This window comes from Rhincodon typus, chromosome 29 (genome assembly GCF_021869965.1).
Source record: "Rhincodon typus isolate 14 chromosome 29, sRhiTyp1.1, whole genome shotgun sequence".
NCBI classification, from domain to species: Eukaryota; Metazoa; Chordata; class Chondrichthyes; order Orectolobiformes; family Rhincodontidae; genus Rhincodon; species Rhincodon typus.
This window is the reverse complement of record NC_063360.1, coordinates 2,920,640-2,936,309: the sequence shown is the minus strand read 5'-3', so window position 1 is coordinate 2,936,309 and position 15,670 is coordinate 2,920,640. Positions and strand designations below refer to the sequence as shown.

Genomic DNA, 15,670 nt, shown 5'->3' with positions numbered 1-15,670 from the left:
ATCTCTGAAACAATTAAACGTTCATCCCAGTTTCACTCATTGGTGAAACAATCAAGTGGACTAGTTAACAGTCACCGACAGAATCATGAGAAGCACTTCAGCCTTTCAAACAAAAGTTTATTTTACAAGTTACCGAACAAAAACCCTCACTTTTTCTTTTTAATCACAGTCAGGTAGAAATAAAATAAATTACAGGGAGAGGAGTTTTATGGCGTAAAACCACATCTTATGAGTCCAGTTTTCAACACTGGTTATGGTTTTCAATCAACAACAACTTTTATTTATATAGCACCTCGCTTTCAATCATATTATCACACAGACACTCATGCAAAGTTTTGCAGCCTAAACACTTTTAAAGCGTTTCAACTTGTTTCAACTATGATAAAATTGCCCTTTCTCAATAAATCCCTAATGAATAATGAACTGCAAGGCTTCACAGTGTTACGAACTTATAATTAGGTTAGCACTGCACTCATTCCCTCATTGTATAATTAGTCTCACAACTGCTCTGCATTCCATAAATGAAAACAATATGTAACAGAGGTGGCACAATAAACAGAATTCAAATTTTTTAAGATAAACTGCAGTGTTTTCCCAGTGATTGTCATATTATGCTCATCAGCACTTTCAGTTTCTCATTTGAAAGAATGAAGAGTACGTACATGAATAAGTGTTCACTTTGCTGTGTAGTAAGCTGGCAGCTACACTCAGAACAATTCAATTTACAATTACACTGCTATAAAAGTCATAGTAGCTCCTTTTTTATTTCATTGATAATCCTACTACATTTTACAGCTATTATAAATGAATCATTCTTTCAGGCCAAAAGGTGTAAAAACACATTAATTAAACAGGATGGCAAAAAGGAAAACGGCAACACTGCACTGTACAAGATTGAAAATGTCAAATCATATTTTAAAAATACTGAGTCAAAACTATGTTTTAATCCTCGAAATGTTGATAATCCTAATATAATCCAAGGTGAAAACAACAGTTAAAAGTGTTCACAGCTCAAGCAATTACAGCTCTGAAGTTATAAGCAGAACCATAGACACCACAACATATCAGGATGGGTGAATGTTACCTGGATACATGATTGCGAGGAGAGGTGGTCATGCCTTTAAGAATAGGGCCTTCTGATTTGGACACTGGTCAGCGAAAAGAGTGTGTGACCTTGCATGAAAAAGCTAAGGAACCCCAAATGACAGGAGTGCAGGAGCCTTAGCCTTTGAATTTATCCAAAAGGTTTGAGGTAGCTCCAGCTTGTTTCAATAAAAGAGAGGTAAATTACTACATCGCTGTAGTGCAGAAAGCTATTCAAGTAGGGGAGAGCAAAAAGGAATGTCGTGGTAGTTAGGAGGCAGTGTGGTGAGGATTGACACGGTTCTCTACAGCAAAGAATCAGAGGCAAAAGGCTGTGCTGCCTGCCCAATGCCATGGTTTAAGGCATCTGCTCACGGCTGGATAGGAACTTTCAGTGGGAGAGGGAGAATCCATTATCCTGGGCTAAGTAGGTACTGATGACAAAAGTAGGAAAAGGAAAGAGGTTCTGCATAATTAGGGTAAGGAACAAGGCATAAAATTAAGCAGAACCACAAAGGTTCTGTTATCATTGGACCATTACCTGAGCTACATGCATAGGGAGTACAAAATTAGGTAAAAATGCATGGCTCACAAACTAGTCCAGTACAATGGGTTCTGGTTTGGGGGCAATGCCACCATACCATGGAAAGTTGGGGATGAATCATTGGAATAGTCTGTATCTGAACCATGCTGGGACCAGTATTCTAAACAGTCACATAGCTAAGAAAGTAGAAAGGGTTTTAAACTAAGTAGTGGGGGCAAGGGATCGAATTTGGGAAGGTGTGATAAATCAGAAAGTTGAGACCAGGTGAGAGAAAATGGTACTAATGTGGAAAATGATAAACAGATTGTGGTAGGAAGTGGTTGAAAGGACAAATCTAACAGCAAATCAACAGATAAGGCTAGAGGTTACAAAAATAATATAAAACTAAAGACTATATATCTGAACACACATAGCATTTGAAACTAAACAGGTAAACTGAGCATGCAAAAAGAAATAAATGTACAGACATAAAGGATGATATAAATTGGGACATGAATACTGAAAGGTGTATGATATTTTGGGAAGGACAGGAAAAGGAGGAAAGGCGGTTCTGTTAATTAATGATGGCGCTCGCACAGTACAGAGGAATTGACCCAAGTTCAGGAAATCATAATGTGGAGGTACAAAAACAAAGTTGCTGGAAGAGCTCAGCAGGTCTGGCAGCATCTGTGAAAGAAAAAAGAGTTAACGCACCGGACCTGAAACGTTAACTCTGTTTTTCCTTCACAGATGCTGCCAGACTTGCTAAGCTTTTCCAGCAACTTTCTTCTTGTTCCTGATTTACAGCATCCGCAGTTCTTTCAGTTTTTATTTAGAATGTGGAGGTAGTTTTGGTACAAATGAGAAACGATAAAGGCAAGTCGTCACTTGTGGGAGTGATGCATAGGCCATCTAACAGTAACCACATGGTAAGTTAGAGTGTAAAGGAAGAAATCGTCTTTAAGAAAGATACAGTAATAATCATATGGGAGTTTTAATCTAAATAGATAACTAATGGGCAAAGATAGCCTAGGTGAGGAATTTTTTGGCATTTGGGCATTTCTGGCTGGGCCAGCATTTATTGCCCATCCCTTTTTGCCCTTGAGACAATCAGCCTTACATTGGTGGTGGATAAGTTGTTCTAGGGGATTCTGAGGAACAGGATTTACATGCATTTGGAAAGGCAAAGATTAATTAGGGATAGTCAATATGGCTTTATGTGTGGGAAATTGTGACTCACTAACTCAATCGAGGTTTTGAAGAGGTGACAAAGAAGATTGATGAAGGCACAGCGGTAAACATTGTCTACGTGGACTGCAGCGCAGCATTCAACAAGGTTCCACATGGTAAACTGGTTAGTAAAGTTAGATCACATGGGATCCAGGGGAGCTAGCCAAGTGGATGCAAAATTGGCTGGAAGGTAGGAGGCAGAGGGTGGTAGTACAGGGTTGCTTTTCAGACTAGAGTCCTGTGACCAGATGTGTGCCACAAGGATCGGTGCTGGGTCCACTGCTTTCCAACATTTATATAAATGATTTGGATGTGAATATAGGAGGCATGGTTAGCAAGTTTGCAGACGGCACCAAAACAGGTAGTGTAGTGGACAGTGAAGAAGATTACCTCAGAGTACAACGGAACCTTGATCAGATGGGCCAATGGCCTGAGGAGTGACAGATGGAGTTTAATTTAAATAAATGTGAGGTAATGTATTTTGGTAAGGTAAACCAGGACAGGGCTGATACAATTAATAGTAGAGCCCTGGCAAATGCAGGGGCAGGTCAGAAAATTGGACAGAATATTTTTTTTAAGAATTCAAAGAATGACCAAAAATTTATCAGGTGGAGAAAAGTTAAAATTTGAGAGGAAACCAGCTAGGAGTATAAAAATAAAGTGAGAGTTTCTGAAGTTATTTACAAAGAGTGAGAGTCTGGGGAATTGATAATGGAAAATAAGGTGATAGCAGATGAATTGACATGTATTTGGCATTAGTCCTCAATGCAGAAGACACAAGTAACATCCTAGAATAGCTGAAACATGAAATGGAAGGAAGGGATGAACTCAAGAAAATTACAAAGACTAAATAAGTAGGACTGGTAAATCACTGGACCTGTGGGCTGAAAAGTGCCTGGGTCCTTATGGGCTTCATCCTGGGGTCTCCAAATCAAAATTCATTTGATTTGGGAAAGGTTTCATGAGATGGCTAACTAGCGAACGTAACTCCTTTATTAAAAAATGGAGGCAAACAAAGCAGGGACTATAGGCCAATTAACTTAACATCTATCATAGGGAAAGCATTATAAGCTATTATTATTTAGATGTTACAGAATGGCACTTAGAAAAGTTCAAGGTATTCAGGTAATTAACATGGTTTTTTGAAAGAATATCATATATAATTAACTGAAGTAGTACTGTGGATAAATAGGAATGCCCTGAATACCCCTATTTTACCAGAAAGCATCTCAAGGTCCCGCATCAAAAGTTACGACTGAAAATAAAAGTTCATGGGGAGGACATACGCGGTATGGGGAAACATCCTGTCATGGATAGAAGATTGGCTAGCAAACCGGAAACAGCTGGCACAAATAGGTCACTTATTGGTTGGCAAACCGTAACATGTGGTGTGGAACAGGGACCTGAACTGGTCTTCAACCATTTATAATTTCTATAAATGACTGATAGTATGGCTGCGAAATTTGCCAATGACACAAAGGTAGGGAGGAAAGTAAGTTGTAAAGGGGACATAAGGAAGTTACATTGGCACACGTGGGCAAAGGCTCTTAAAATTGGACTATAATGTGGAAAAAAAGTGAAAAATATTCTATTCTGGCAGAAAGAATGAAAAAAAAAGCATATTATTTGCATGGTGAGAGATGAAGAGCTCCAAAATGCAGGAGGAGCTGGGCGGCCTAGTGCATGAATTTCAAAAGATTAGTATGCAGGTAATTCACAAAATTAAGAAAGCTGTTAGAATACTATAATTTATTGGGAGGGGAACGGAATACAAAAGCAAGGAGTTTATGCTTTTGAGTTATAGTGAGAATATGTAAGACCACATCAGGAATATTGTGTACATTATTGGTCTCCTTATGTAAGGATGCAAATGCGCTGGAAGCAGCTCAGAGAAGGTTTACCAAATGAATATCTGGAATGGACAATTTGTGTTATGAGGAAAGGCTGGGCTGGCTAGGCTTTTGCCTGTTGGAATTTAGAAGACCAAGAGATGACCTGATTGAAACAAAGATCCCAAGCTGTCTTGACATTATACATGTGGAAGGGACGTTTCCTTTTGCAGGAGACTTGAGAACTATGGATCACTGTTTAAATATAAGAGCTCACCCATTTAAGACAGAGAGAAAGATTTTTTTTCTCACAGAGGGTTCAGTGTCTTTGGAGCTCTCTTTCTCAAAAGAAAGGAAGCAGAATCTTAAACATTTTTAAGTTTGAGGTGGATAAATTCTTGGTAAACAAAGGGGTGAAAGACTATTGTGGGATGTGGAGTCATCCAATCAGCCATTTTCTTATGAAATGGCGGAGCAGGCTCAAAGGACAGACTAGCCTACTCCTGCTCCTAGCTCAGATGTATGATTGTATGATTAGATAATAATGTATGGAATACTCAATTTAAAGTAACTGTTTCTTCCTCTCTGATCAATAATGAATATTATTCTCATATTTATCAGCTTTGGCCCTGTGGTACTATTTTCATCTAAATCAGAAGGTTGTGGATTCAAACTTCTCAGCACAACATCAAGTCTTTATTTACTAGTAGAAGGGCCTTCTTTCAGATGTGACATAGAGCCAAAGATTTCCATCTGACTTTCTTAGCGAATACAACAAATGCCACAGTACCATTGAATGGCCATGAGAGTCCTCCAAGGCACCCTGGCAAATCTTAATCATTAAAACACAAGAACTGGTTAATTATGAGATAACAAGGTGTAGAGCTGGATGAACACAGCAGGCCAAGCAGCATCAGAGGAGCAGGAAAGCTGACGTTTCGGGCCTAGACCCTTCTTCAGAAATAGTTAATTATTGCTGCTTTTGTGACCTCATTATGAACAATTCCTGCATTAAACAGTGACTATATTTCTAGAGTACTTAATTAGCTATAAAACGCTTTGGGACATCCTGAGGGTGTGAAAGACGCTATATAAATCCAAGCTCTTTCTTTTACTGTACTTGAAATAGATTTCAAATCTTTGAAGAGCTACTCAAAGTCTCAATATTTTTGGTCGAATAGCCAGGAGCTCAGCATTTTCTCTTAAATAAGGATTTCAGATTAAACTACACCACACTTATAAAGGCAGGTGGCAGCGAAGATACGCCTACAGGTCACTCCACACAAGAGAGATGGTAGTCACTTTCTTTCAAAAAGAAGTTAATTATAAAGTTAACTTTGATAAGTCTCTAAGGTTGAATGGCAGTCTCAGACTTGGTGGAATTCAAAACTTCCAAAATGCCAAAAAAAGGCTCGCATTTTATTGCCCATCGTTCTGAAGCATCTTCAATCCGTATGATGAAAGTGCACCCACAATGCTATTAGATTGGGAATTCCAGGATTTTGGCATAAGAAATGGTAATATTTGTCCAAATCAGGATTGTTTTGGAGGAACACTGCGAGATAATGGTGCTTCCATGCATCTGCTCCACTTGTCTTTCAGACAGTGGGTGCCATAGGTTTTGGGAAGTGGTACTAAAGAACCCTTAACGAGTTTCTGCAATGCAGCATGTCAAAGATGCACATTACTGCTATAGTGCAGCATTTGTAGAGGGAGTGGATCCAGGCATCAAACAAGCAAAGTGCTTTACCAAAAGGTTAAACTTGGGGCATTTGAATCTGCATGCAGGCTGGCAAGCAAAGTACTCTTTGTAAGTTCTCCAAAGGTATTGGAAATCAGCTGTTGAGTAACTCACCTTGCAATACACAACCTCTGGCTCGTTCCAGTCACGTTCCAGTGGCATTTAATATGGTATGTTACCTGGTCAATGGTGACTCAAAGGATGTTGATGCAGAATCAAACCATACATAACAAGAGCAGTAAAGTCACCATAATCTTAATAGACCATAGGGCTGCTCTCTCATTACAATGAGATGACTGGTGGTGATTTAACATGAGGGTGACCATGCCTCCGGTGAGGGGAGAGGTTGAGAAGGAGAGTCCTTGGGTGATGTGGGAACTGAACCCACACTGTTGGCGTCATGAACCGCCATCCAAATGACTTTACTGACCCTAGACATAGCACCATGCATAAGAATGGTGAGATGAAAGGGAAGGAATCAATATGGTCAAATGCACTTGCCTCATCAAATTGCATTGACTGATTTTGAGTTTATGTGTCCAATGGTCCTCCAACCTCTTTGGTAACCAGTCACAGAGTCCTACAGCATGGAAGCAGACCATTCGGTCAAACTCATCCATGCCGACGAGATATCCTAAACTAATCTAGTCCCATTTGCCAGCATTTTGCCCATATCCCTCTAAACCCTTCCTAATCCGATAACCATCCAGATGCCTTTTAAATGTTGTTATTGTACCAGCCTCCACCACTTTCTCTGACAGCTCGTTCCATACGTGCATCATCCTCTGCATGAAAAAGTTGCCCCTTAGATGCCTTTTAAATCTTTCTCCTGTCACCTTAAACCTATGCCCTCTAGATTTGGACTCTCCCAGACCGGGGGAAAAGATTTTGGCTATTCACCCTATCCATGTCCCTCATGATGTTATAAATCTCTGTAAAGTCACCACTCAGCCTGCAACACTGCAGGGATAAATAGTCCCAGTCTGTTCAGCCTCTCCCTAAAGCTCAAAACCTCAAAAATCAGTAACATCATTGTAAATCTTTTCTGAATCCTTTCAAGTTTCACAATATCCTTCCTATAGCAAGGAAGTATTCCAAAAGTAGCCTAACCGATGTCTTGTACAACCGCAACATAACCTCTCAACTCTTGAACTCATTGCACTGATCAATAAAGGCAAGCTCACCAAACACCTTCTTCACTAGCCTATTTACCTGTGACTCCACTTTCAAGAAACTATGAACTTGCACTCCAAGGTTTCATTATTCAGCAACACTCCCCAGGACCTTACCATTAAGACTACAAGTCCTGCCCTGATTTGCTTTTCCAAAACGCAGCACCTCACAATTATCTAATTTAGTTCCATCTGCTACTCCTCGGCCCACTGGCCCATCTGATCAAGATTCCGTTGTACTCTGACTTAACCTTGAAGCAAAGTCCAATTGTACCTACCAGTGATCAGTAATCAGAGTAGCTACCTTCTGGGCATAAATTTAATTTCCAAAATAGTTCACTGGAGAAGGAAACTCTGGCTTCTTTTCCCTTCAACTGAAGAAAATAAGACATATACTGGCTCTTTTTTAAAAAATTCTGTATTGGTTTGTGGGAGACAGCGATAATGAATTCTTTCTTTTTTTGAGTAATTTATGGGATGTGGGCATTTTTGGTTAGGACAGTATTCACTGCCCATCCATAATTGCCCTTGAGTGGGAGGTGGTGAGATGGTATTTAGAACTGCTGCAGCCCTTGTAATCTATAGAGCTGTTTGGAAGGGGGTTCCACGATTATGATCCAGGAACATTGAAGGGACAATGATACAGTTCCAATTGAGAATGGTGTATGGTTGGGAAAGTGCTTTTGGGGATGATCCCATGCACCTGCTTCCCCTTTCCTTCTAGGCAGCTGAGATCATGGGTTTGGAAGGTACTGTCACAGCAGCCTGAGTGTGAAGATATAGTACATTTTGGAGATGGCATACACTGAACTGCGTGTCAGTGAAGGGTCAGAATGTGTAATGTAGCGAACGATGCACCAATCAAATTGGCTGCTTTGTACTGAATAAGGTCAAGCTTCACAAGCAGTGTTACAGCTGCACTCCAGGCAAGCACAAGGTATTCCATCACACTCCTGACTTGTGCCTTGTAGAGGGCAGACAATTATCCAAGAGACAGGAGAGGAGTGACTCATCACAGAATTCCTAGTCTCTGATTTGCTCGTGTAGCCACAGTATTTATATGATTGTTCTGAACAAGTCATATCAGACTTTAAGCATTAATGCTGTTTCTTTCTTCACAGATGCAGCCAGATCTGCCTAGTTTCTCCAGCATTTTCTGTGCTTGTTTCAGATTTTTTGCTTTTATTCATATCGTTGGTCAAGTTCAGTTTCTGGTCTACGGTTACCTCCAAAATGGTGACTGTAGAAGGTTCAGCAATGGTAACAGCAATGAATATCAAGGGAAGATGATTATATTCTCACTTGTTGGTCATTACCTGGTATTTTATGTGATGCAAATTTTATTTTCTCTTATCTGTTTAAGCCTGAATGTTGTCCAGGTCTTCTTGTACATATACGTGATCTGTTTCAGTAGCTGAGGAATGGCAACTGATGCTGCAATCATCAGTAAACATCCCCACTTCTGACCTTATGATGGAGGGAAAGTCATTGATGAAGCAGCAGATGATGTTTGGGTCGAAGACACTACCCTGAGGAATTCCTGCAGAGATCTCCTGAATCTGAGATGACCGGCCTCCAACAACAACCTTCTTTTGTGTTCGATATGACTCCACTCAATGACAAGTTTCCTCCCGGTTCCCACTGACACCAATTTTTGTTAGGCCTCCTTGGTGCTATACACACTCAAATGCTGCCTTGACATCAAGGGAAGTCATTCATGTCTCACTTCACCTCTAAAATTCAGCACATTTGTCTATGTTTGCACAAAGGCTTGATTACAAATATGGCTAATTAGGATAAAGCAGACTTTTACTTAAATAGTGTTTTTCATGATGCTTTACAGCCAGTATAAAATTTTTGAAACGTAGTTACTGTTGAATTATAGAAACTTACTCCCCACCACTGGCAATCTCTTCAAAATCCTGTCTAACTTCCACGTGAAGCTTATTTGCTATTCCTACATTCACTGTGCAGCAGCAGTTAATACAGCAGAGACCAGGGTGGAACCGTGACATTCCTGAGTTACAGAGCTATGTGCAATATTAAAAAGTTGTATTTGCCCCCTCTGAACAGACCAGAGATTATATACAATTATAGGATTCACCCCAACAATTATGTACAGGAATCAAAACTATCCGATCAATTTAGAAACAAGATCTGAAAAGCATTCATCAAACATAACCTTGTGCTGTACTTTATGTACCATGTTCTTAGTAAAAAAACAGCCATTTCAACAGATGATGAAACTCCCAAAACTTCATGTAGGTCATTCATAACTTATCTTCATGATTGGAGACAAATCTAACAAATCATCATGCTTTTGATAAACAGTACAACCATATGCAGAATGCCCCATGAAGGATTAAAAGAACGCAATGCAAAGCCACCCTACCAACCATAAATTTCAAATGTGCTGTTCAATTCTACAACACAAAGGAACCTAAAGCACATAAAACTGCCATGAGATTACTGTACTTTTTGAGGTAGTTTCCAAGAGTGGTGCGAACTGAAGAGGCTTGCTGAATTTGTAAATTTCCTGTAGTGCGACTTTCTAATTGACAACATCAAGTGACAGAAGAAACTACGAAAGAAAGGAAGGAAACGTCATGAATAATCAATCTACGCCGAACAGAAACAGGAGTCCCAAACTTGAGCTCACACACCCAATAAATTCTGAGTTTCCAATTACAAAACCCTCTTCCAACCTTCTCTCCACTCCCTCCAATGCTACCCACCTTCAACAGGAGATACTGGAAATGTGCAGATGTACTACATAGGATTAACGTCTGATCTATTTGATGAGAGTTCTGCCACTACCTAATAAATGACCCAATAAGTGGAACAAATTTCCATCAAAATACCAAAGGTAACCGAAAAATTGAAAATTAATTCACATAATAAATCCTTGTATAAACAAAAGCCTTGAACGCAAGTTTGCAATATCAGTGTACTCATCATTAATTCTTTTTATTAGATTTTACAGTTCATTAATCATATGATCTTGATAACTCAGTAACTGATTTTTTTTATTCATTTGTGGGATGTGGGCATCACTAGCTAGCCAGCATTTACTGGCCATCCCAAGGTGCCTTGAGCAGGTGGTAGCGAGCTGCCTTCTTGAACGACTGGAGTCCACCTGCTGTGGGATGGCCCACAATGCCACTAGGGAGGGAATTCCAGGATTTTGACCAAGCAACAGTGAAGGAATGGCGATATGTTTCCAAGTCAAGATGGTAAGTGGGTTTGGAGGGGAATTTGCAGCTGGTGGTGTTCCCATGTATCTGCTGCCCTTGTCCTTCTAGATGAAAGTGGCCATGGATTTGGAAAGTGCTGTCTGAGGATCTCTGGTGAATTTCTGCAGTGCATCTTGTTAGACAGTACACACTGCTGTTACTGACCATCATTGGTGGACGGAGTGGATGCTTGTGGATGTAGTGATAATCAAACGAGCTATTTTGACCTGGATGATGTGAAGTTTCTTGAGCGTTGTTGGAGCTGCACCTATTCCATCACACTCCAGACTCGTGCCTTGTAGATGATGCACAGGCTTTGGGGAGTCAGATGGTGAATTAATCACAACAGTATTCCTTCCTTCTGACCTGCTGTTGAAGCCACTGTGTTTATGTTGTGAGTCCAGTTGAGTTTCTGGTCAATTGTAACCTCCAGGATGTTGATAATAGCAGACTTAGTGATGGTAAAACCACTGAATGTCATGGGGTGATGATTAGGTTGTCTCTTACTGGTGATGCTCAGTGTGGCTTAGAACTTTGTCAAACAGAAGGATCCTGGAATTAATTTCTTCTCCAAGTGTCTTTTCTCCCTTCCTTATCTGAAGGAATTGTCTCTTTGCTAAACCTATCTATACCATGTGTTAACTATATAGCAACTGAAAGGTTATTTCTTAAACAACATGTCTGGATGTATTACAACACACTTCTATGGCCATCACAACTTGAAGCCTTTCTGGCCAAGAGTTACAGGTACTACCATTGCACCATAAAACACTAAAATATTTACCAATCAACTTTTCAGAGATATTATTACACACCTCTGGAAGAGGTGGGTCTTGAATTGGGGCTTTCTAGGGCAAAGGTAGAGATACTATCACTGCATCAAGTAGCCCCCAAAATGGGCTCTAAATTTTTGTTTTAATCTTCCTATCAACCTGTTCAGAGGCATCACACGCCTCTGCAGGAGATGGGTCTTGAACCTGAGCCACTTAGTTCAGAGGTATGGACACCACCACTTCACTACAGGAGTCCTGAATGATGTTCTGCTGTTAGTTTCATGCTCCTAGCTTTTCAGCACATGATGTACAAACAGGGTGCAGGATTTAGGCTTACCTCCTCAGGGGTCTGCTGCTGGGCCTGGTCAAGACCATCATAAACAAGTCCAGGCAGCTGACAGTTGAGAGGGCTCTTCAGCACGACTGCCTAGCCCTTTTCTGTAGCTACACATGTACCCCAGCATCTTTGGAATGGGAGCACTAACGTGCTTTCAGCCTTCTGCAATCAGTGGGCTTCACAGGAGATGGAATGCATCATCTCCCTCCAAAAATACATTCTAATTTAAATGATATAAGGCTTTACTTGAACATTTGTCTTTTAGTTGCGGTAGGCCTCTATGGAGTTGTTACTTTTTAATTTGGATAATTTAATCCAACTGTTTTCACAGAAAACTTTACACAAAAAGAGGGGATACATGATATACAATGTGTGCCTCTGCACAGATAGAATGTAAACACTTTATGACTAGCCCCCTGTATACTATCCATCATCACCTGGCGGTGCAAGTTCTAATACCACTGCTCATAGGTGACCATCAACACAGGGTGATGGTAATTTCTCTGAAGGCAGAGCATCATAGTTTTTGCCCAACACCTTAGATTTGCAGAAGACTGAAAAAATAAACTAATTCAGCACATCTGGACAGCCATCAAGAATTAGGGCAATGGACAGTTTTCCCTGCCTCATCAAGACTCTGAAACTCATTGTAGAAATAAAATCAGGTACTGCTAATCATCATTGCTTGCAACATATTTGCCTGTAAATGCTGGAGGAGGAAAGAATTAGGCTCTGAAGAAGGTACTAATGAATCCGGTGTAAAGAGTAGAAAGGAACTGGTGTCCAGAGAGCTGTGACAAACAGCCTTTGTGGTGGCAAGTTTACTGAAAGTACATTTAAACAGACACAACTTAGGAGTGGTCACTTGATAAGTAGGGAACTTGAGTACTATTAAACAAAAAGAAATGCTATTGAAGATTTCCATCTTGCACTGAACAGGACAGACACAAAAATGCAAAACTTCAAATGAAGCAATAATTTATACCAGTAAGGGTGCTATTAGCTGGTGGGTCAACTCTGATTGATCGAGGTGTTGCCACAAAGACCAGGAAATTAACATCCTCCCACATTTTTGTTTAATTCAAAAATGCCATAATATCTGGACATGTTCTTTTTCCCTGCAAAGGACATGTCCCTGTGTATGAATATAAGTGACTTCTGTTACAATGAGAAGCAGTAAACTAGTTCCCCTCTTCCCAGCCTTCTTGGTCAGACATAACAAAGTTCTGAATTCTTTTTAGTATGAGCTTATTTCTCGTTCAAACTAAAAATGTGGTCAATTAATTTTTACCTTCGAAGTAAGGAATACGGTTTTCTTGAGTTTAAAAAACAATGTTTATCATTCACTAATCTTAAAAAAAAAGATGCAATGTGAAGCATGCAGCCTTTCTACAATTACTTAGCCCTCTCAGAGACAGGTACAAAGGTAAAACGGGATAGTATCCAGTGCAGGAGGAGGATAAAATATGTAGTTTATACTTCTGGGTGGCTTTGAGATACAAGGTTTTAAGGTGAGACTGGTTTGGTGGATTCTTGGGTTAACAGCGGTAATTGTATTGTAGTTATGTGTAAGTTCTCAGTTTCCTCAAGTTTCATTGCCTTTGAGTAAAATGTTAACTTCAGATCAGAATGCCTTGTGTTTAATCCATATTGGTTTCACGAAAGTTGACCAGTCTCTGTGGGGTGATGCCTTTGGCTATCTTAAGTCATTACATTTGGTCCCTTTTTAAAAAAAACACTTCAGTTCATGGAAGTCCTAGGCATTAAATCACTCAATGGGATTCAGAGATCAACGGTACATATTTTATATAACTGTGACACTTCTAGCAAGCATACATTGGCCACATTGTAAACCCAACTGATAATCTCATTGGGTTTTTCATGCAATTCTTAACATATTCAGAATTGATCAGCAATAATGGAATTACAAGTATCACTAAACATTTTGTTCAAAGTTTTGCACACATGGGCTGGTTCAGTACACTCAGTTCTCTACTGAGAATTGAAGGAACATGTTATTTGATACGATTCACCAGTCAGTGGAATATATGGCCTATTTATATGGCATTGCAATATCCCCTTCACAGGCCTCATGAAGTCTCATGGCTTCAGGCTAAACATAGACAAGGAAACCTCCAGCTCATTACCACGTACCATCTTTCCTCGGCTGATGAATCAGTACTCCTCCGTGTTGAAGAACAATTAGAAGAAAGGAATTAAGGATGGTAAGAGCGCTAAATGTACTCTCGGTGGGTGAGTTTGATGTTCACTACCAAGAGTAGCTCAGCAGCAGTACGACTGATCGAGCTGGTCGCGTCCTAAAGGACATAGCTGCTAGATAGGGTCTGCGGCAGGTGGTGAGGGAACCAAAAAGAGGGAAAAACACACATGACCTCATCATTACCAATCTGTTGATTGTAGATGCACCTGTCCATGATAGTATCGGTAAGACCGACCATCGCACAGTCCTTGTGGAGACAAAGTCCTGCGTTCACATTGAGAATAACCTCCATCATGTTGTGTGGCACTATCACCATGATAAACAGGACAGACATCAAAACAGATCTAGCAACTCAAGACTGAGCATACATGAGGCACTGTGGGCCATCAACAGCAGCAGAATTGTACTCTTAACATAATGTGTAACCTCATGGCCTGGCATATTCCCCAGTCAACCATTACCATCAAGCTAGGGGATCAACACTGGTTCAATGGAGAGTGCACGAGGGCATGCCAGGAGCAGCATCAGGCATACCTGAAAATCAGGTGTCAACCTGGTGAAGCCACCAAACAGGACTACTTGCACGCCAAACAGCAAAAGCAGCAAGTGATAGACAGAGCTAAATCATCCCACGACAAACAGATAAGATCTAAGCTCTGCAGTCGTGAATGGTGGCGGACAACTAAACAACTCACTAGAGGAACAGGCTCCACAAATATCCCTATCCTCAATGATGGAAGAGCCCACCACATCAGTCCAAAAGATAAGGCTGAAGCATTCGCAGCAATCTTCAGCCAGAAGTGCTGAGTGGATGATTCATCTCAGCATCTTCCAGTGGCTTCCAGCATTACAGATACCAGTCTTCAGCCGACTGAATTCACTACATGTGATATCAGGAAACGGTTGGAGGCACTGGATACTGCAAAGGCTACAAGCCTTGACAACATTCCGGCAATAGTACTGAAGACTTGTGCTCCAGGACTTGCCATTCCCCTAGCCAAGCTGTTCCAATACAGTTACAACACTGGCATCTGCCCGACAACGTGGAAAATTGTCCAAATATGTTCTGTACATAAAAAGCAGGACAAATCCACCCTGGCCAATTACTGACCCATCAGTCTACTCTCAATCACCAGTAAAGTGATGGAAGGTATCATCAACAGTGCTGTCAAGCAGCATCTGCTCAGTGACACCCAGTTTGGGTTTTGCCAGGGCCACTCAGCTCCTGACCTCATTACATTGGTTCAAACATGCAAAAGAGCAGAATTCCAGAGATGAGGTGAGAGTGACAGCCCTTGACATCAACGCTGCATTTGACAAAGTGTGGCATCAAGGAGTCCTAGCAAAACTGGAATCAATGGGTATCAGGGGGCAAACTCTCCAGTGGTTGGAGTCATTCCTGGCAAATAGGAAGATGGTTGTGGTTATTGGAGGTCAGTTATCCCAGCTTCAGGATATCTCTGCAGGAGATCTTCATGGTAATGTCCTCAGCCCAACCATCTTTAGCTATTCTAACAATGACTTTCCA

At 40.7% G+C, this 15,670-nt stretch overlaps 1 protein-coding gene across 1 annotated transcript in view; it reads right to left on the bottom strand.

Moving 5' to 3' along the window:
- Positions 1–15,670, bottom strand: part of eps15l1a (epidermal growth factor receptor pathway substrate 15-like 1a) — a 228,909-nt gene that overhangs the window by 105,001 nt on the left and 108,238 nt on the right. The window lies entirely within an intron of this gene.